This window comes from Capsicum annuum, chromosome 5 (assembly GCF_002878395.1).
Source record: "Capsicum annuum cultivar UCD-10X-F1 chromosome 5, UCD10Xv1.1, whole genome shotgun sequence".
Lineage (NCBI taxonomy): Eukaryota > Viridiplantae > Streptophyta > Magnoliopsida > Solanales > Solanaceae > Capsicum > Capsicum annuum.
The window spans coordinates 126,628,638-126,651,935 of record NC_061115.1 but is presented as its reverse complement, the minus strand read 5'-3'; positions in this window follow the sequence as shown (position 1 = coordinate 126,651,935).

The window sequence follows — 23,298 nt, the reverse complement described above, 5'->3', positions numbered from 1 at the left end:
TCTGAAAGACTCTATACTGTCTAAATAAGGAGTTGATGGGACATGTCCCCAACTAACTCCGTCTACTGAAATAAACTGAGTCTAATGCCATAAATAAATAAGGGTCATCCTTGAATGATGAGGTCTCACTGTTAGGTCTACTATTGCTGCCTGAAACTGAGCTGTTAAGGGTGCTCTGGGTCTCATGCTTCTGAATATATGGTGTAAAGTAAAACACTATAGTGCAAATGCGTCAGTACGTGGGAACGTACTGAGTATGCAAGGGCTTATGCATGAACAATTACTTAACTGAATAATCATGAGAGTACTGCATAAGGACATATGCATGAATGCACAATTATAACTGAAATCATCGTGACTCTGAATACTGAGACTCGAATACTGCTTTACTGACGTCTAAACACACTACTAATACTGAGAAACTGAATAACTAAATCTTCTGATATTGATAATTGAGTACTAAAGTTGAGACCAGTCCTATCTAGCGAGTGATCTCTAAATCTGATGATACTGAAGCTGATTAACTGAATCTACTTATATCAATGACTGAGTTCTGAGCTTGATACTATCAACTGTCTAAATCTGTGATCAAACCTTTCTAATAGATGATCTCTGAATTTACTAATAATGATAAAGAATGATTATATCTGAGATCAGTCTTATCTAGCGGAAGATCTCTGAATCTTTTAATAATGAAAATGATGGACTGAGTTTGAGATCAGGCCTATCTAATGGGTGATCTCTAGATCTATTAGAACTGAATTTGATTGGCTTTACGTGAGATCAGGCCTATCTAGCGGGTGGTCTATGAATCTATGGAACTATTTAAGTTCCTTACTGAGATGGGTGACTATATCTGACAGTCCTGATTTTTGAGTTCTACTCTAAAGACTGATACTAAAACTACAACTGTGGGAGTTCTCACTTAACCGACATACCTTGAATCTAATCTAGTAGGGTCCAACCTATAACCCCAGCTAGAAGGGTGTCAATACCGTGCCACAGGCAAAGACCTCTGCTATGTTCAAGCCTCTCTAACGGGTGACCCTGAACAGCAAGTCAAGCCTATGGCAATATGATAGTCAAGACTTAATCTAATGGGTGACTCCTGGTCCTGCACTGGCTATGCAGTTCTGGAGTTCAGGGACTATTAGTAATGACTCTGTCTCTCTAACGGGGAAGCCTTCATCCCTGAACTCGCTCGGTGCTAGTTACTACTCCCAACTGAAGGACTCTGAACTGATTCTTATACTGAACTAAACTGAACTAAATTTGCTACTGATTTGATTATCTTACTTAATTGATCTGACTCAGTTTACTTGGTTCTATTATCTGATGGAATGCTACTGGATCTAGTTATATAAACGAATGCTACTAAGTTCTGAATACTTGAATACTGCTAAGATCTGAGTTGAGTACTGAACTGAAGCTATAATGCTAATGTTACTTAGATTACTGAGATTTCCTAAGTTCTAGAACTGTCTGAGAGTACTAATTTCTATAACTGACTAAGTTCTAAGGATCATGGATTGACTGAGATTATCGTGAAAACTGACACTGGCTCTAGACATCAGCTAATTTGTCGGGTATAAATACCCCTAAGACTCGATAACATCAAAGTAAAACATAACCATTCTTGAATAATCATGACCATGGACTTTCATTCACCATTACAATCATTAAAGCATCTCTTCAAGCACTTAGAAATCATAAACATGTGATAGTATAAGGAGACAGGCTATTGACTCATACTCCATTCAACAAGGTCATACAACAAACACTTAACATTCATTGAAGAGAACATAATTGGGGAATTTCATTCTAACATGTCACAATTCATTCACTAAGGTTTTTCAACAAATACTTGGCATGCATGAACTTACACACAATTGGGGATTTCTAGTCAACATGCTATAATGGCTCTAATTCCTTAACATAAGCATTTTATCAAACATATGGGGAGCATGCTTTGGTTATTCAACAATTTCCACATCTAATTATCATAAATACATCAATTAATATGCAACTTTAGGGGTTTAACATGGACATAATGTATTTCAACCCAAATCAAGATCAAAGTTTGCAACTTGTATTCTAAAGCATGAATTATAACTCAACAATAACATAAACATGAACTTCAATTCACATGAATCACGAAAAACTCATAAAATCATAATCTTTGAATTTAAAAAGGGATTCTTGAACTTCTTGGGTGGAAGAAACCCAAGAATCAACATCTGCATACCTTACTACTTTATCCTTGAAAGATTAATGGTGAAACCTTGATGATTGAGATCTTGATTTTAGAACCCTATCTCTTGTTCTTGAGGAAAGTTGAGAGAAAACAACAATATTTGGATTCAATATGGCTGAATCTTGTATTAAAGAGTATATATAGGGATAGCAAAATTACCGTTTTTCCCATGCAATTAAAATTCAGAACTGAAACACCGATAAAAGCTTCACCGTGATGCAGTGGAATCACGATGAGCTACTGAAATTTGACAATTCTAAAATTGAGCCTTGGCGCGACGCGCTATAATCACGGAGGCTCACTAGATTTTGACAATGGCCATTTTGGATGACTCTGTGATGCGCTAAAGTACCAGGTGGTATATTGTCTCACTAAAATGGATCTAACTCTTCTCCCAAGTGTCAGATTTTGGCGAATTTGGTATTGATGGAAAGCTTATTAGGGAAATTCTACACGGTTTAAAATATTTCTCACTTTGTAAGTCACTCCTCAATCTTTTAAGGTCAAAATTACACTTCACTTGACACTCTCTAATGCTCAGACTATGATAAAACTTTGCGTGGTCATACAATGATTTTGCCACATAGTTTTAAAATTCTTGAAAACTTTACATTGCATAAATGGTTAAGGAAACATAAAATGGTTTTTGTTGGTCTCAAATAACTTTGGAAAGGCCTTAGTGTCCATTGTTTGATTATAAATGGTTTTGGTGTTATTGGAAATTGTGAAATCTAATTTGGTTTAATGATTTATACAACATAAGGTAATAGATTTGCAAGATCTAATTTTGGTATGACGATACCAATGGTAATTGCATTATTAAAAGACCCGTTGATAAATTGTTTGGTTATGTGTAAAAGGTTTAATTGAGCTTAAAGGGGGTTGAGTAGCAAAGTCGTGAAAGGTGGAGGTCCTAGAAGACCAATATTGGAAACTCAGGTTTGCCAATGTGATGGTGGCCTTAGTGTCCGTGTGCATGATGTCACACTTTATATTTTTAGGGATTTACTAGTCATCCTAGGTTATCTTCTCTGATCGTGCGACTAACATGCACTGGTGCCCTTTCAATAGGTGAGCTGAACCCATATAGCCCGTGGGTGGTTTTAGGACGGCAGAGCTAAAAAACCCGAGTTAAGGATTTAAATTCATGCTAAATCTTGTTCTTCCCTATCTCGACACAATATATATGTATGTATGATATTACATATGGTTATTTGATTTGGTTTTAAATTGATGGCATTACCTTATCTTTATCCTTGAGTTACATGCTAGCGGTTACCATGCTAACTGTCTTCGAGCATTGTATTCCCACGCAATGTAGGAACCATCCATACTATCATTCTTCCTGCTTAGTGACTTGGATTTGGGTCAGCTTTGAGTCAATTAAAGTGGTAAGCTTTCATACTCCGGAAGACTACATTTCATGCTGTGGACTTCTTTTCATTATTGTTATTTCTTTGGTTTTGATTTTGGCTATGGTCGGGGGCATGTCCCGACCGTATGTTCTATGACTCTGGTTAGAGGCTTTGTAAGAATACTATAGAAATGGGTGGTCCGGTATTAGTGTTATCCTTGATATTGGTATTGGCATTGGGATTAGTATTGGTTAGACATTCAGTTGTGTTTGATCGGTTATGGTTAGAGACTTGTCTTATTGTCTTTAGATTATTATTCTAATATCTTGTTAGTCTTCTTCTACTTTTATTTAGTCTTTCATTAATCGAAACTGATGTATATTTGGCTATTATAGTACTCATATTCCTTTGGTTATTGAATCTTGTACCTACACTACTAGACCATGAGATATTATTCTTATCTTATTTTCCTTCTAGTTATTATTATTATTATTATTATTATTATTATTATTATTATTATTATTACTTACATATTTTCGACATTTATGTTATCTTCCACCAAATTAGCCCATTGCTTCTAGCATTGGACTACGGTTTGACTTATCTACAAGTTGGATAAAGTAGGTGCCATTATGAATCATAAATTGGGTCATGACAAAAATAGTTCTTTAAAATACATGTGCGAATTATATAAAATATAAATGATGGTGCGAAATATAAAATACAAATACAAGTGCGAACTATAAAATACGAATATAAATACAAACTATAAAATACAAATATAAATACAAGCATAAACTATAAAATACAAATACAATTGTATGAACGAATCCAAAAATATAAATAATGATGCGAAGTATAAAATACATGTACAAATATGAACTATACAATATAAATATAAATGTAATCTGTAAAATACAAACACAAATACAACCACAAACTAAAAAATACAAATTTTATCAATGAATACAAAAATATAAATAATTGTGTGAATACAAATGCAATAAGCGATTGTAGTATTTTTGTTATATCCATGACTTGTGCTCAACGTAGTCATATTTTTTGAAAATACAAAAAATATAAAATAGAACAAAAAAAATAAATAAAAAATACAAAAAATAAAAACACCAAAAAAGAAAAAAAAAATAGAAGCTACATATAGAAAAGAGAGAAAAAAGGGAAAAAAGGGAAAAAAAACAAAAAAAAATTAGGACGAAAAAGAGGATAAAAAACCCAAAAAGAAGAAAAAATAGAAAACCACAAAAAAAGGAAAAAATAAGAATGTAAAAAAAATACTTAAGAGAAAATACGAAAAAAGAAAAAAGAGAAGAAAGAGAAATAGAAGTTAGAGATAGAACAGAGAAAAAAATGATAAGAAAGAATTGAAAAAAAGAATACAATGTTAAATGATGAATGTGGTTGGGTAGGTATGGATATTTCTGATAAAGAGAGTGCAGGTCAATTGATTCCTTCAACTGAAGTTGCCAGTAATATATCAAAAACTACACAATCAACTCAGTTCAGTCCTGCTCAAGATGATTAAATGGGCTTTTATAGTGATATATCATTTCAGAATAAGCAAGAATTAGTTATTCCACTAAAAATTTCTTATGTGAAGATAGATTTTACATTGAAGAAGGTGATTAACTCTAATTTTGAGTATCGTTACAAATGTGTGCATCCTGAGTGCAAATGGTAGTTAAGAGTAGTGAAGCTTAAAACTTGTGATAGGTTTTACATTAGAAAGTATGAAAATTGAGTATGTGCGGTTTGGAACATCTTACACATCATAATTCATACTCCACAATAAAAGTCATTAGAGCATACTTCCATCATAGATATCCTGAAGGTAGAGGTTTATCTACAAAAGATTTAAAAAACTTCAGCCATATTGAATTGGACTACAAAGAAAGTTATTGAAAGGTTTGAATTGATAATGAGATAGCAAAGTATTTGGTAAGAAAGAAACATGAGCAAGAATGTAGAGTGCTTGATGATACAACCATATGCTTAAGACATCGAATCTTATAAGTAAGAGAGCATTGAAGGTCGATAAAAATGGTAGGTTCAAGTACCTTCTGTGGACTATGGAATTTGAATTTTTGGTTTTGCATAAATGACGATGTGACATTTTTAAATAGTAGGTATGGTGGTGTGTTGCTATATGCAGTTGTACATCATGTGGAGAATTATATTTTTTCAGTGGCATTTTGTATAGTAGACTCTGAATTTAATTCTTCCAACAAATACTTTTTGATCAAATGAGCAATTTTGTACTTAATGCCCATGAATTGTGCAAAATTTCTAACAGATATCTAAGTATTGAAAAATTGATTTCAATTGTGTACCCTTTCCCTCATTATGGTTGTTTCATGAGACTCTTTGGAGAAGATATTCAAATAATTTTCTTTAAGGAACTTCTCCATTGTTATGTATAAGCCCTATATTTAAGATCTCATATCCAAATTCTTTCCCATTTGGAAGTAACAAATTTCAGGCTAGGCTAGTTTCGATCGATTTTGAAGTGATATGTGGTCTAGAAAAATCTGAGAATGATTTGGACCAGGGGAGTGTTATTTTCCTTTATGTCTAGTTTTCTAATACAATAATGAATCCATAGGAATTTATATAATCTAATTACAGTAAGTAAAACTCCTGAAATTGATCTTAACATAAAAAGCATTATTCGAAATGTCTCAAGTTTAAGGTGTGTTGTAAAAAGTGGGATGGTTCGGTAAAGATGGACATTTTGTCCCACTGATGCCACTATATCGCTCGTCACACTACTAATAATTTCAACTATAGCGGTGGTCAACGATCGCTATAGCTGTTGATACCGCTACAACGGTCGACACCGCTATAGCGGTCAGGTACCACTATAGCAGTGAAAACCAAAAATTTATTAAATTAGTCTTTCAAAGTAGTTTATCTTTCTAAAACTCATTTTTGGGAAAATAAAGGGTTACTTAGGAGAAACATGCCAAAATTTCTTTGTTTGACTTCGTTAAGGTAAGAAATTCTTTCCTATTAACTCATATTTAATATTAAGTCATAGAATTATTAATTCACAGAGTTTAGAGAGGATTATAGGAAAAATTTTGGTTAATTGATGATGCAGGAGGGAAAATTAAGGAATAAGGTAATAGGTTTTGATTATTAACATTTAATTACCCCTGCATTTTGTTAATTCACTAATTTATTTAGATATAGGTTGTTATAGATGAATTATGATAGAAAAGCCTTTGAACATGAAGGGAATGATTGCGAATTTGACCTTAGGAGTTGGGTGTGTGTTATATATCCCAACATGTTAAGTTATTTCTTTAATTATGTATTTATGTACATGTTCTAGATCATGAGCAAGCGAAAATTGCACGAAAGAGCAAAGCACTGGCATAGAATTGTTGTGCAAGCTTGTTCGAGGTAGGTGATGGTATTATAGTTTTATACAATTTGTTAAATATGTGAATATTAACTACTTTATAGTGTGACTTGTTAGTGAATGTTGTTTGGTGTGGTCTTTGCAAATTATTTGCGGCTGTAATATGATTTTTGACCTACCTTACTTGAAAGGTATGGAATATTTTATATTTTAGAACGTTCTCATGGGCTATGGGGAAGAACAAGGTTGGTAGATACTTGTGATATGATTATAGTACATGGACGATAATTATCCCCTATAGGCCATGGCTAAAGGGTGATCGTATATCCCTTAGCATATATGTACGATGGCCAAGTGAGTTTAACGGTTCCATGAGTGAATTGGCAAAAGATATTTTTTTAATTAATAAATTATCTTGACTTATTTTTAGCTTGGCTTGACTAAACTTGATGTGGTGATAGTAGGTTGATTTTTTGGTTTGATTTCTAATTGTTCATTATTGTTTGTTAAGATAAGTGTATGTTTGTTAAGCATGTATTAAATTATTGTACTAACTTAGATATATGTCCATATTCCTATCTTTGGTTGTCGAAATGACTATACCAATAAACTTTTGTTGTTATGTGGTGATACTACACCTGTATTTGCTTTTGTGAGTGCAACACATATTCTAGTTGCTCCTATAAGACCTCACTTGTGACTCCAACTATTGATATAAGATTCAACACTGAGAAATATTTTTTGAGATAACATGAATGCTTATTGTATGCTTGAGTCTTTATTTCTGGACTTATGCTTTTCATTTTAGTTTTTGGGTTTGCATCCCCTTCTTGACAATCTTTCGTATTTGGTATGGACGACTTTCAATTCCTAGGGATGGTTTTGGTTAAGTACCAAATTCTTCTTTTAATTTATGTTTATGTTTGTTTCTTATAGGCTTGATATTTTATTAATGGGTTAATTCTATTATCTCTTTAAAGTGTTGATTTTGAAATTAAAAATTAGAGTAGATGGTTCTCCCATCGAGTGAGTAGTGTAGGTGTCACTCAAGGCACGTTTGGGTTATGACAAACCTATTATCAAAAACTAGGTTCTTCGATCTCGTCATTCTAAAATAGGTCCAATAGAGTCTCATGAAATGGTACAGAGATGTTTGTACTTTATTTGGGAGTCTGTAGGACTTATAGAAATGTGTAATTTATATTTTTTGCATTCTATAACATAATTGTATTTGGTATCTAGCAATCCAAATTGGTATCGAATTTTCTTCATTCTTTTGTTCACAAATAGTAAACACAAGGTCCAGCAAAACTTGACCAATATCTTTCACACCGATCAATCCACTTTAGAGCCAATCGTGAGGAAAAGAAGATGAGTGAGAGAAAAAAGTAGGGAAGGAGAGGACAAGCTACACCCGCCAGAGATGGAGCTCAAGCGGTGGCTGGATAAAATATCAGGAGGTCAGCATTACCTCCCCTACATAAGGATCATTTGGAGAAGATTGAAGCAATAAAGGGACAGGATATGGAGCCTGAGGTAGCGACTCAAGTTGGGGTTGTAGGACTACCCCATATATCCACTGAGGTTGCTCAACAGGTGTTAGTGTTTTCAAGTGGGTTGGCTGGGACTAGAGACACTCCCAGTTTATCAGGCTCCAGTTGTTCATCCTACTAATTCCATGGCTCTTAAAATGGGTTAAACCTTAAGGACTAATGTTTTTCCTTGTCCAATATTGGGTTCAATAATGACTGATATAGAACATGTGTTGCTGCCAAAATTTTTAATAATGAAACCTCCAACATTACAGGGCACTGAGTTTGAGGATGCCTTTGAGTATATTATAAATTTCTATGAGAGGTTACATAAGATGGGGATTGTGAAAAAATATAGAGTTGAGTTTTTGACATTTTGTTGGAAAAGAATGCTAAGAAATAATAGAGAGCGTATGTTGAATGTTGATCATAGATTCCATAATTGATTTAGGAGTAGTTCACACTTTATTCTTAGAGAATATGTGCCACGGGCTCTTCGTGACTGCAAGAAAGATGAGTTCTTATCATTGGAGTAGGGTGACATGTAGGTTGTAGTCAATGAGGCCAAGTTCTATACCTTGTCTCATTTGCTACACATTTGTTAACTTCTGAGGAGGAGTGGATTTGGCTCGGCATTAAAGGTTTGAATTATGACCTTCATGCATTGTCTGTGAGTTTGACTTCAGTAGGAAAAGGGTTTATGATGTTTCTAACTATGTGAAGAAGTTGGAGGGGGTTAACCAAATGAGTCAGGATAAGATGTTAGCTAAGAAATCTAAGATTGTTTGGAATTTCAGTGGGGCTTACTCTAAAGGCCATGGTCATCAGGCCTATTTAGCCTATCTTATTTAGTCGGCCTTGCCAGTGTCTGTTGTGATTCCAGCTAAGGGTTCTACTCAGGCATAAATTATTAGATTCTAAGGGGATTCTTACTCTTCTAATAGTAGGCCTTCTCTCAGCTAGGATGTTACTATTTTGGTTCTATTGGTCACTTTTAGAGGGAGTGTCCTATGAGGCAGACAAATTTCTAGACTTAGCAGCAGACTTGGGATATAATCCCAGTGGGTAGAGAAGGAGAAGGGAGTGGCATGGGTAATCTACAGGGAGGATAGTAAAATCAGACAGGTGGTCAGGGCGGTTAAGATAATGTTGGCATGGGGGGAGGAGCGTAGTTGGGAAAAAAATTAGCTCAGATTGATGACCAAGCTTACTGTTATGTATTTCCGCAGAAAATTGATGTCGAGGCTTCTAATATAGTGATCACAGGTACTATTTATGTCTGGGATCAGATGGCTTCTATTTTATTTTATCTGGGGTCTACTTATTCCTATATATTTGTCTAGTTTGAGATGGGTATGGATATATTTTGTGATGTAATTAATTATTCTATTTATATGTATACTCCGTTGGGTAAGTCTGTAATAGTGACCTATGTTTATCATGCTTGTCATGTATTATTTTTGAGTCTTCAGTCTTGGGTAGACTTGGTTATTTTGGATATGTTGGACTTAGATATAATTCTGGACATGACCTAGTTATCTCCATATAATACTGTTTTAAAAGGTAATACTAAAATATTGACTCTAGTTATGCCTAGAATGAAGGAACTAGAATGAGAGAGAGTGTATATGGCCAAATCATCAGTGTTGACTTGGATCTCAGGTGACGGAATAAGGCTGCCAAAAGCGACGAGTAAAGATTATATCATATGTCTAGGCTAGAAGGCTAGTTAGAAATGTGTATTCAACATTTTTAGCTCATTTTGGGATGCAGACAGGGGTCCCTATCTGTAGAGTCAGTTTTGGTAGTCTTTAAATTTCAAGATGTGTTTTTTTATACATATTAAATATGCCTCTAGATTGGGATATCAATTTTTACATTGACTTAGAGTCTAGCACCCATCCTATTTCTATTCCACCTTATCAAATGGCTCTAGTAGAGTTAAGGGAGCTCAAAACTCAACTTCAAGAGCTACTTGACAAAGGTTTTATTCATCAAAGTGATTCATCTTGGGGTTCTCCAGTCTTGTTTGTCAAGAAATAGATGGTATCATGAGGATGTGCATTGATTACAGACAACTGAATAAGGTTACCATCAGAAATAAATATCCCTTGCCTCATATAGATGACTTGGTTGATCAGTTACAGGGTGCATCAATGTTTTTGAAAATTAATTTAAGATTGAGTTGTCATCAATTGAAAATTATACCTGAGGACATACTATAGATAGCTTTTAGAACTCAGGATGTCCATTATGAGTGTCTAGTATTGTCTTTCGAGTTGACTAATGCACCTACAACCTTTATGAGTTTGATGAACAGGATTTTAAAGACATTATTGAATTCTTTTGTTATTATGTTTACTGGTAATATTCTTGTATACTCTAAGAGTAAGAGAGAGCATGCAGACTATCTTTACATAGTTTTGGAGATTCTAAGAAAGAAGTAGTTATTTGCTAAGTTTTTGAAGTATGAATTCTAGTTGCCTTCAGTTTTGTTCTTGGGATATATAGTTCCTAACCAAGGGGTGATGGTAGATCCCCAGAAGATTGAGGCAGTAAAGAATTAGAATCGTCCTAGTTCAGTGATCAAGGTAAGAAGTTTTGTGAGTCTTGCTAGTTATTACAACATATTTGTCAAGAACTTTACATCCATTCTGACACACTTTACAAGGTTGACTCAAAAGGAAGAGCCATTTTGTTTGGTCAGACAAATGTGAAGAGATCTTCCAAAAGCTCAAGACATTCTTGGCTACAACACCTATTCTTTCATTATTGGTTGAAGGTAAAGACTTTATAGTATTTTGTGATGCCTGACTTTTTGGTTTGGGTGTCGTGTTGATGCAGGATAGGAATGTCATTGCTTATGCTTTAATGTAGTTGAAGTTTCATAAAAGAAACTACTAACCCATGACTTAGAGTTGGCAGTGGTGGTGTTTGTATTACAAATTTAAAGATACTATCTTTATAGTATTAAGTGTAAGGTCTACACAGATTATCGTAGCCTGCATCATATGTTTACTCAAAGAGAATTGAGACTAAGGCAGCAAAAGTGGATGAATTATTAAAGGCTTATGATGCGAGTATTCAGTATCATCTTAGTAAGGATAATATGGTGGCAGACGTTAAGCAAAAAAGCTGTAAGTATGGGTAGTTTATCATTTTAAGGGTATTCAACCTACAATTAGCTCGAGAGTTTCAAACTCTAGCATCTCTAAGTATGCAGTTTGGAGTCTCAGACAGGGGTGGTGTATTGGATAATGTAGAGGTAAAGTCAACATTTATGGAGTAGATTAAAGCCAAGCAATTTAAGGATAAAAAGTTGAATACAATCTAAAATAAACTGGGCGCAGAGAGGTAGAAGATGCCACTCTTGACGCAGGAGGGGTATTGTGGTTTAAGGAAATATTTTCTATTTCCTGAGTTGGTGATTTGATTCATAATGTACTTTAGAGGACCATGGCTTGCGTTAGTCTATTCATCTTGGTATAACCAAGATGTATTGTGACTTGAGGCAGCTTTATTGGTGGCTCGGGATGAAGAGGGACATAGTGGATTATGTGTCCAAGTGTCAAAGTTATTAGCAGGTAAAGTATGAAATGACCTGTGAGGTTGCTTTAGAGGATGCCTTTACCCATATGGAAGTGGAAGTATATTTCTATGGACTTCATGGTGGGTCTTCCTAAGACTTTGGGGTTGTATGACTCTTTTAGGTTAATAGCAGATCGATTGATGAAGTTAACTACGTTTTTATCGATTTGGGTATACTACAACTCTCAGCAGTTAGGTAAAAATACTGTTAATGATATTGTGAGACTTATTAGGTGACACTTACTATCATTTCTAAAAGAAATGCAAAGTACACTTTTAAGTTTCGGTATAGATTACACGAGGAGTTGGGCACCAAGATCATGTTTAGCATAAGTTTTCACCCTAAAACGGATGGGCATTTAAGAGGACGATTTAGATGCTAGAGGACATATTTTGGCCTCTAGATTGATTTCGATGGTCATTGGGACCAATTTCTTTCATTGTGTGAGTTTTCATACAATAACAATTATCACCTACAGTATTGATATGGCATCATTTGAAATACTTTATTAAAGAAAGTATAGGTCACCTATTTAGTGGTTTGAGTAGGGAGATATTAATCCTTTGGGTATAGATTTGGTAGAAAAAAAGGCTCAAGAGAAGGTAAGATTCATTCAAGATAAGTTGTTGGCTGCTCAAAGTAGGCAAAAGGAGTAAGCAGATCGTAAGGTAAGGGATATGTACTTCAAGGTTGATGAGCAAGTTTTGCTTAAGGTATATCCCAGAAGGGAGTCATAAGGTTCGATAAGAGAGGAAAGCTCAACCCTCGGTATATAGGTCCCTTTGAGGTTCTTGAGGAAGTGTGTCCAATTACATATCGTTAGCTTTACTATTGGGTTGTTGGGAGTCCATTGGTTTTTCATGTTTCACTACTAAAAAGGCACCATGGGGATGGAGACTACATTATTAAGTGGGTTTATTTCTAGTTAAGGATTTGACTTATGTAGAGGAACCAATAGTCATTCTTAATTGGGTTCTTTAGAAAGTAGGACTAAGGAAATTTGTTTGGTAAAGATACAATAAAAGCTTTGTCCAATTGAGGAAGCCACTTGGGAGACCAAGTAGGACATGTGGGATAAGTACCCTCAATTGTTTGAGGATACATGCACTCTTCTTCTTTCTTGTTTAACCAATATTTATCATTTGATCATTCAGGAATGAACAATAGATAAATTAGGATCTATTATAATGACCCTCTCTATCGTTATGTATAAGACTTATTTAAAATCTCATGTCTAAATTCTTCTCGATTTGAAAGTTACAAAGTTTAGGCTAGGCTAGTTTCGATCAATTTTGGAGTGAGGTGTGGCCAGGGAAATTTACAAATGATTTTGATTGGGTTAGTGGTATTTGTCTTGATTTCAAGTTAGGTAAGATGATAAGAAACCCATAGGTATTTACGAAATTGAATTTGGATAAGTAGAACTCCCGAAAGTAATCTTAGCAAAAAGAGAACGATTTAAAATATCCCAAGTTTAAGGTGTGTTTCCAAAAGTGGAATTGTTGGGTGAAGATGAGCATTCTATCTTGTCGATGCACTATAGTAGTTGTCATACCGCTATAGCAGAATAATTATTGCTATAGCGATAGTCAAAGACGATCAACGACCACTATAGTGGTCGGTACCGCTATAACGACACTGTTGTAGTTGTTAGGTACCAGTATAGTAGTGAAAACCACAGAATAATTAAAATATTTCTCCAAAGTATTTTATTTTTAATAATTAATTTTTGGGAGAAGGGAGGGAAAACACACCAGAATTTCTTCGTTTGACTTCTTAAGGTAAGAAATTTCTTTATTTTAATTGTTAATTCATTGAGTTTAGGGAGACTTTAGGGTGGAATTTTATTAATTTCTAGTGCAATGCAGAAAATTAAGGAATAAATTAGAGAATTTTGATTATTAACATTTAATTACTCTTGCATTCCGTCAATTCACTATTTTATCCATAAAATTGGTAGTTTTAGGTGAATTACGATGGAAAAGCCCTAGAATGGAAAGGGAATGATCATAAATTTGATCTTAAGAGTTGGATGTGTGTTATGAATCCTAAAATATTCAATCATTTCATTAATTATGTATTTATGTGCATGTTCTAGACCACGACCAAGCGAAAATTGCACGAAAGAACAAAGCTATGGCATAAAGGAGTTGTGCAAGCTTGGTTCGAGGTTAGTGATGGTATTATAGTATAATCTAATTTGTATCATACGTGTGTATTAACTACTTTGTAGTATGGCTTGTTAGTGTATGTTGTTTGGTGTGGTATTTGCAAATAAATTGTGGTTGTTATATGATTTTTGATGTACCTTACCTTCTAATTATGGAATGTTTGGTATTTTAGAACATTCTCATAGGCTTTTGGATGGAACAAGGTTGACAAATACTTGTGTCTGGAATTTTAGTACATGGACGGTAATTGTCTACTATAGGTCACGTCTAGAGGGGGGGTTGTATATACCTTAGCATGTATGTACGAGGGTTAGGTGAGTTTGACAGTTCCATGAGTGAACTAAAAAAATATGTTTTTATACTTGGTAAATTTTTCTAACTTGTTTTTGACACTGCTTGACTAAACTTGACCTGGTAATAGTAGGTTTATTTGTTGGTTTAATTCCTAATTATTCATTGTTGCTTCTTATTATAAGTGTATGTTTGATAAGCATAGATTAAATTGTTGTACTATAACTTAGTTATATGTTCATATTATCATCTTGGATTGGCCAAATGACCCTAACAGTACACTATTGTTGTTGTGTATTTTACACTTGTATTTGCTTTTATGAGTGCAACACATATTACAGTGGCTCCTATAAGGCCTCATTTGTGACTCTAGCAGTTGACTTCGAATTCAATGGTGAGCAACATGTTTCAGGGAACATGAATCCATATTGGATGATAGAGTCCTTATTTCTAGACTTATAGTTTTCATTTTAATTTTTGGGGTTGCATCTCCTTCATGACAATCTTTAGTATTTTTTATACGAACGACTTTTTGTAACTCCCCAAATTCTAAACCCCAGACGCTATACGGTGCTCATAATCCCGAAGGACCACAAGCTAACCCATGACTGGTACCTACTGTAATAACTGAATAATAATACTGTATATTGCAGAAATTTAGCAGAAACTTGCCATAAGATTCAAAACTGAAATACAACTGTATAAGGTATAACAATACCAAAACCAAAACAACTGTCTGAAAATACTCTAGTCTGAAAAGCCTCTATCTTTCTAAACTGTGGTGTTGATGGGACAATCTTCCAACTAACTCCAGCTACTAAAATACTAAATCTAATACAGTAATAAAATAAGAAATATCCTTGAATGATGAGGACTCACAGTTAAGTCTACTGCTGCTGGCTGAATTTGAACTACTGAGGGTGCTCGGGAGTTTGTGCATATGAACCTATGGTATAAGACACCTAGATGAGGTAAGGATAAATGCAAGGGTTCATATGCATGAACATAAAACTGATTGAATAACTTGAGACTACTGAATGAGAATGCATGCATGAAAACGTAAACTGTAACTGAGGTCGTGCTAGCATAGGATACTGAGTTCTGAATACTATCTAACTATTATCTGAGTTTACTAATACTGTAATACTGATAACTAGACCCCCTAGTACTGTATTACTGATGACTACTATAGGGTCGATCCTATCTAATTGGTGACCCCTGAGATCAGTCCTATCTGGCCGGTGATCTTCGAATTTACTGATACTGATGTTGATTGACTGTATCTAACAGTCCTGAATCTATAGAACTATCTGAGTTCATTACTGAGCAGAGTGACTGTATCTGACAGTACTGATTTCTTAAATTCTGAACTGAGTTCTATTCTGAAGACTAAGACTAAAACTGAAATTGTGGAAAGTAATCATCTAACCGACATGCCTCGAATCTAAACTAGTGGGGCCTAACCTATAACCCCATCTGGAATGTTGTCAGTACTGTGCCATGGGTAAAGACACTGCTGTGGTCAAGCCTATCTGACATGTGACCCTAAACAGAAAGTCAAGCCTAATTTGACGGGTGACCCCTGGGAGATAGCCAAGCCTTAATCTGACGGGTGACCCCTCATCCTGCGCTAGCTACACAATTTTGGAGTACAGGGACTGCTACTTACAACTCTTCCTAACTGACGGGGAAGCCGTCATCCCTTCTCCCGCTTGGTGATGGATCCCACTCCTAACTGAATCGACACTGAGCTGATTCTTAAACTGTACTGTACTGGGCTAAATCTATTATTGATCATGTTATCTGACTGATCTAATTGAGTTCACTGGGTTCTGTTGACTGATGAAATACTATTGAATTTTGTTATATGACTGAATGCTACTGAGTTTCTAAACTGATTACTGAAACTGGATTGGACAGCTGTTGAGATTACTAAGTTTTCCTAAGTTCTATAACTGACTGAGTTCTACTGAGTTCCGAAACTGACTGAGAGTACTACTGAGCATGACATGACTAAGACTGTTCTGTAACTGACATTGGCTCTAGGCAAACAACTAAATTTTCGGGTATTAAATACCCCCAATACTCTATAGTATGGATAATATAAAGCATGACAATTTTTTTGGAATAACATGACAATAGTCTATCATTCACAATACAATTAATGAGGCATTTCTTCAAACACTTCTCATGCATTAACTTGTACATAAATGAGGATCTCATATTGACATGCTATAATGGCACTAATTCATTCACATAGGCATTTTATCAAACATATGGGGAACATGCTTTGGTTATACAATAATTACTACATCTAAGTATCATGGCTACATCAATAAACTTGCAACTTGAAGGGTTTATCATGAACATCATGCAAATCGTCACATACTAGGATCAAATCTTGAAACTTGAAATCTAAAATATGAATCAACACCCAACAACAACATAAACATGAACATGAACTTCAATTCAGGTAAATCATGAAAAACTCATAAATACACAATCTTGTACTTTGAAAAGAAATTCTTGGGCTTCATGGGTGGAAGGGACCCATGAATAAATATCTAACATACCTTAATTCGTGAGTTTCTTGGAGTCCTTGGAGATATTCTTGGGATTGACCTTGATTTCTTGAGACTAGGGTTTGCTAATTTGAGAGAGAGTGTTTTTATTCTTGAGGAATAGTGAACATAATGAGCAAATTTGGCTATTGAGGGTATAAATCCCGTATTAGGGTGATTAGGGGCTTTGGAAAATTACCAAATGGTCCCTGAAAGTAAATAATAGAACCTGAACAAAAATCTCAACTTTACATGCTGGTGCGACGCGGTGAAATTGTGCCAGCTCATTGGAAAGTGGATGACTGGGAAACTGGTTGCTGGCGCATTGCGGTGGTATCGCGTTGCTACCTTGGATGCAAACTAGAAGAGCACCGCTATGTGGTGGAATCGCATTGGTGCACTGGTAATTGAAAATTCTGAAATTGAGCCTAGGAGCAATGCGCCAATATCACAAAGGATAACTAGTTATTTAAAAATGCCATTTTGGCTGGCTCCGTGACGCGCTAAACGACCAGGTGGTACACCGTCATACTAAAATGGCTCTAACTCTTCGTCCGGGTGTCGGATTTGGGCGAATTTTATATCGATGGAAAGCTTATTGAATTTTCCACACAACAAAAAGTCAAAATATTAAAAATTCCACATGTATAAAAGTGTATTCATCTTTAAATCATGTCTTTTACATTTTTGGGACGAATTTAAGCTAGGTAGAAGTATGTGGTGTTACACTTTCATTTCTTAGGGATGATTTTAATTAAGTAAAATATTCTGCCTTTAAGTCATACTTATGTTTGTTTCTTTAGACTTGATGTTTTATTGATAGATTTGTTTTACTATCTCTTTTAAGTGTTGATTTTGAGCTGGTAAATCGGGATGGATGGTTCTTCAACTTGGTGAGTAGTATAGATTCCACTTACGGTGAGTTTGGACAGTGACATTTTCTTAATGAAAGCATTGTCCACCACTTTTATAAGACAACAAAAGTGTACAATTGATATATGTTCAATGTTCACTTTGATCAAATAAGTGATATGATTCATGGAGTTTCCACACACCTTGAACATAATGGATTTCATTGATGGAGCAGGGCATTCATTCTGGTAAAAGGTATATTTACCAGTATATTATTGTTGGTAGTTATTACAACTGCAATAGTTTTTTACAGCAATTGCTGTATATATTTAAGTAACTTCTAAAATAAATACAATAACTCATATCTATCAATTGCTACAAATAACTACAAACGTTGATTAATGTATTGATAGTTTTAGCAATATATTTCACCTGTTGTTGAATCCTTTTAGCAGTTGTTGCACTTGTTTTAGCATCTGTTGCATTTGTTCCCAAAATAAATATAGAAACTGCCGAAATAAGTACAACAACTAGTTGAAACATACAGTTGTAATACATGATTGGAGACTTATATATTACAGTTGTAATACATGGAAGAAAACTTTCCATTACTACTCTATTCGATGCGATAAACAAGTTATTTGTAGAAAGATTTCATAAGAAACGTATGGAATTTTTTTATATAAAAAGCAAATTTTTCCCTTCGATGGAGAAAATCATTATAGAAAATGTTAAGTCAGGGAACAAACTATTGATCCATCAAATTATCAACTATATGTATATTGTCACCGGTCATTAAGTAGTTACAACGATTGATTTGCACAACAAATTTTGCACTTGTAGAGTCCTTGATGTTGACAAAGTATCTTGTCCACATGCTATAGTAGTCCTCTATTGCTAATATGGTGAAGACTATGGGGGTGAATTTATGAGTACTCTTTGTATTATATGGTAGAGGCATACCTTATTATATATGTGGAGGAAATTAAATTCATTCCATCTGAAGATTCTTGGCAAGTTCCTTTGAGATTTTAGAGAAAAAAAATATCTCCTTCATTTTTTGAGCCAGTTAAGGTTGGAAGAGACCATTGAAAAGGTAAAAAGGAGTTGGAAAATTATTTTTCAACCAAAATAAATAAATAAATACTAATTGTAGCATAATTCACGAACTCCTATGAAATGTTCAACAACTAACATATTTGTTGTAGCAAATTTTAACAATTGTTATGAAATTCTAGTAGCTAACTTGCAAATTCTATTAAGATCACAATTGAATCTAACTTTTCACTCTTAAATTAGACTAATATCATCCTATTTATAATTAAATTTGATTGATCCAATCAATTAGTGATCATTAACTTAATTTTAGTTAATTACATTTGTAATTATTTAATTGATCGTCTTATATCTCAACTTACTATCTTATTGTATTTGATAACTATAAAATCTAACTTTTGAACTTAAATTAGACTAATATCACCCTATTTATCATTGAAAATAATTGATCCAAATAATTAGTGATCATTTAACTCAATTAGTTAATTATATTTGTAATTATTTAATTGATCGTCTAGTTTATCTCAACTTACTATCTCATTATATTTGATAACCATAAAATCTAACGTTTTGACATAAATTTGACTTATATCACCATATTTATTATTGAATATGATTGATCCAATCAATTAATGATCATTTAACTCAATTTTAGTTGTTTTAATACAACAATTACTATGAAACGTTTAACAACTAATGTATTTGTTGCCGCAAAATGCAACAATTGTATTCAATGCTCATCAACTAACATACTTATTATAGTAAATTTCAGCAATTGCTATAAAACGTTCAACAACTAACGTACTTGCCGGAGCATTATTTAGCAATTGCTATGAAATATTCAATAATTAATGTACTTGTTTGTAGAATATTTCAGCAATTTCTATGAAATTTCTAGCAACTAACTTACTTGCTATAGCATATTTAAATTAAGATAAAAATCAAATCTAAGTTTTATTCTTAAATTAGACTAACACTACCCTATTTATCATTAAATATACTTGATCCAATCAATCAATGATTAATTTACTCAACTTAAGTTGATTACTTACATAATTACTTAATTGATCATTTAGTATATCTCAAATTACTATCTTATTGTACAAGATTACTATAAAATGTAGCTTTTGGACTTAAACTAGACTAACATTACCCTATTTATTATTAAATATGATTGATCCAATCAATTAATGATCATTGACCTTAATTTAGTTGATTACATGTGCAATGGCTTAATTGATTGTCTACTATATCTCAAATTACTATGTTACTATATGAGAAAATCTTGCTTTTGGACTTAAATTAGACTAACATCACCCTAGTTATGATCATTGAACTCAATTTTAGTTGATTGCTTGTGCAATTTGCAATGAAACTTTCAATAACTAACTTACTTGTTGTAGCATAATGCAACAATTGCTATGAAATATTCAACAACTAATGTACTTGTTATAGCAAATTTCAGCAATTGCTATGAAACGTTCAACAACTGACGTACTTGTTGTAGGATGATGCAATAATTTCTATGAAACATTCAGCAACTAACGTACTAGTTGTAGCAAATTCAATTAAGATCACTATCAAATCTAATTTTTATTTTTAAATTAGACCAACACCATTCTATTTATCAGTAAATATTATTGATTCAATTAATTAATGATTAATTTAGGTTGATTACATGCGTGATTTCTTATTATGATTGATACAATTAATTAATGATCATTTAGCAACTAACGTACTTGTTGTGACACATTTCTATGACTACTATCAAATTTCTAGCTACAACAATCACTGAGAAATTCTCAACACATTATTAACAGTTGCTATGATAAATTCAATACACAACATATAATTTCTTTTTGAAAATATTAAGCCTATCTTAAACAAAACGTGATAAATTTTTTTCTAGAAAACTCAGAAACATAACAAAAAAGTTTCCAGAAAGTCCAATAAAATACAATAGAAAAGTTCGACAAAATATAACAAATCAACTATTAAGAAAAGCTTAAAATAAATTATATGAGATTCAACTAGGACGCCAATTCCTTTTCGATGGTATCCTTAACTGTCTCTTCTTATTTTTTTGACATTTGATAGTATCTTTGAAATTTGTTTTTTTCCTCCTTTTAACAACATCCATAGTATACGAGTCTGAAATTTTTGATGATGACCAAATAGCCCTCTTAGATATCATGGTGGTGAAAGATTTATGTAAATCCTCTGTTATAGTAGTTAATAAATGTAATGACCTTATCCATCATTATGTATAAGACTTTTGTTTAAATTTCATGCCAAAATTCTTTCCAAATTTGAAGTTATGGATTTCAGGCTAGGCTAGATTTAGACAAAATTTGAGTGCATACGGTCTCGAGCAGTTAAGAAATAATTTGGTAAGTCTGGTTATATTTAATTTGATCCCTAGTTATCTAAGATAATAAAAAATCTATAGGATTTTGCAGAATCATATTTGTATAAGTAGAACTCCTGGAATTTGTCTTAACCTAAAGGGTATTATTTTTAAGTGACTTGAATTTAAGGTGTGTTGTAAAAAAGAGGGTTTTTGGAGGAAACTGGACTTTTTATCTCATCGACATTACTATGGATATGTGAATTTATCTATATCAACATAGTCACTATAGATACTACTATAGTGATGTTGCTATAGTGACATAAATTGTTGTTTTATTTCAACTCCACCCCCCAAATGGTAAATATTTCCATGAAATGTCTGGGGCTTCAACAGTGGTGATTTGGGGAAAAACCATCAACTTTCATCTTATTTTGTTGTTTAGGTAAGGAAGTCATCTCCATCAAATAGTAAATCAATAATCTTTCCTTAGAATGGCTAATTTTAGTAGTTCGAGGAGGGTTAAGGGCTGAATTTTGTTGGTTCTCTGGTGCAAAAGATAAATTGAGTATAAAATGAATGAGTTTTGGTTAATTATGTTAGATTGCCCTTTGATGTCATTAATTCACTAAATTATCTACGGAATTGATTGTCTTAGGTGAATTAAGATAGAAAATCCCTAGAAAAGAGAGGGAATGATCATGAACTTGGCCTTAGAGATTAAGTTATAGTCCCCAACGTGATTGTTCGTTTCACTTATTATGTGTTTTTATGCATTTTCTAGACCATAATCAAGAAGAAATTACATGAAAGGGCAAGGCTCTAGCTTAGTGGAGTTATGCAAGCTTGGTTTATGGTAGAGTGGGTATCACTCACGTTCAATTTGATTGTGATAGTAATTATATCTTCTCATGACAAACCTAAAAAGAATTCCCTTCGTGGATGGAGTTTCTTGAGAACGCAAAACATTCTCACAAATTAGAGAAGATACTCCTCCTCCAGCACTAACACCAATGGTACCTCTATTAACATTCGAAGAAGATCTTCCTACTAAAAAACTACTGTTATCACAACCAAATCCACTAAAAAGTATGAAGAATATACTTATTCTTCTCCACCTCCTCCACCAACACAAAATCCTTGTGAAGATTAACAACACCATTACCACCTAAAACAAGTGCCTCTGAATGGTCGAAATCCTTTTTAATAACTATACAATCTCTTTTAGTAGCTACAATATCATTCAAATATCTCTTAAGATTTTTAGTCTTGTCATTCTTAGTTAATTGCAAAAACATAAATCTAGTGAGTAAATCCATCTCCATCTCACTAGGTGTAGGAATTATTCATGAAAGCACAACAAACATGTCCAAAAAATATATTAAAATGTGATAACAGAGATAACTTAAGTAGAATTTACATATCTTTTGATGTTAAAATGTGATAACAAAGAGCAATATTAAAATTATCCAAAGACAATTTTATATAAATCACGTTAGGATTATGAGATTTCAAGCAGTAGTTACAATAGGCATGCTTAAGCAGTAGTTTTTTCTGGAGTTGTTATAATTTATACATATCAAGAGATACATTCTAAGAATAAACTTTAACATATGCCAATGTTTGGATATAGAAACAACACATTCATTTTACAAGTATTTTTGACTAGAGTCGGTTATAAATTGTTCATAGGGCAGCTTTGCTAAAATGTATATGGATAATAAAACTACACTCACCTATGTAAAGAAAATATCATTACATTTCAGCATGTATCATATGTTCCCAGGGATGTAAATATGGTAATTACAAAATGTTATATAGGTCAATACTCTCTAACTAACTAACAATAGTGATTTTCTTCCTGCAATTTTATGCATAAATATAAAATTGTGCTTATAAAGTTCTTAG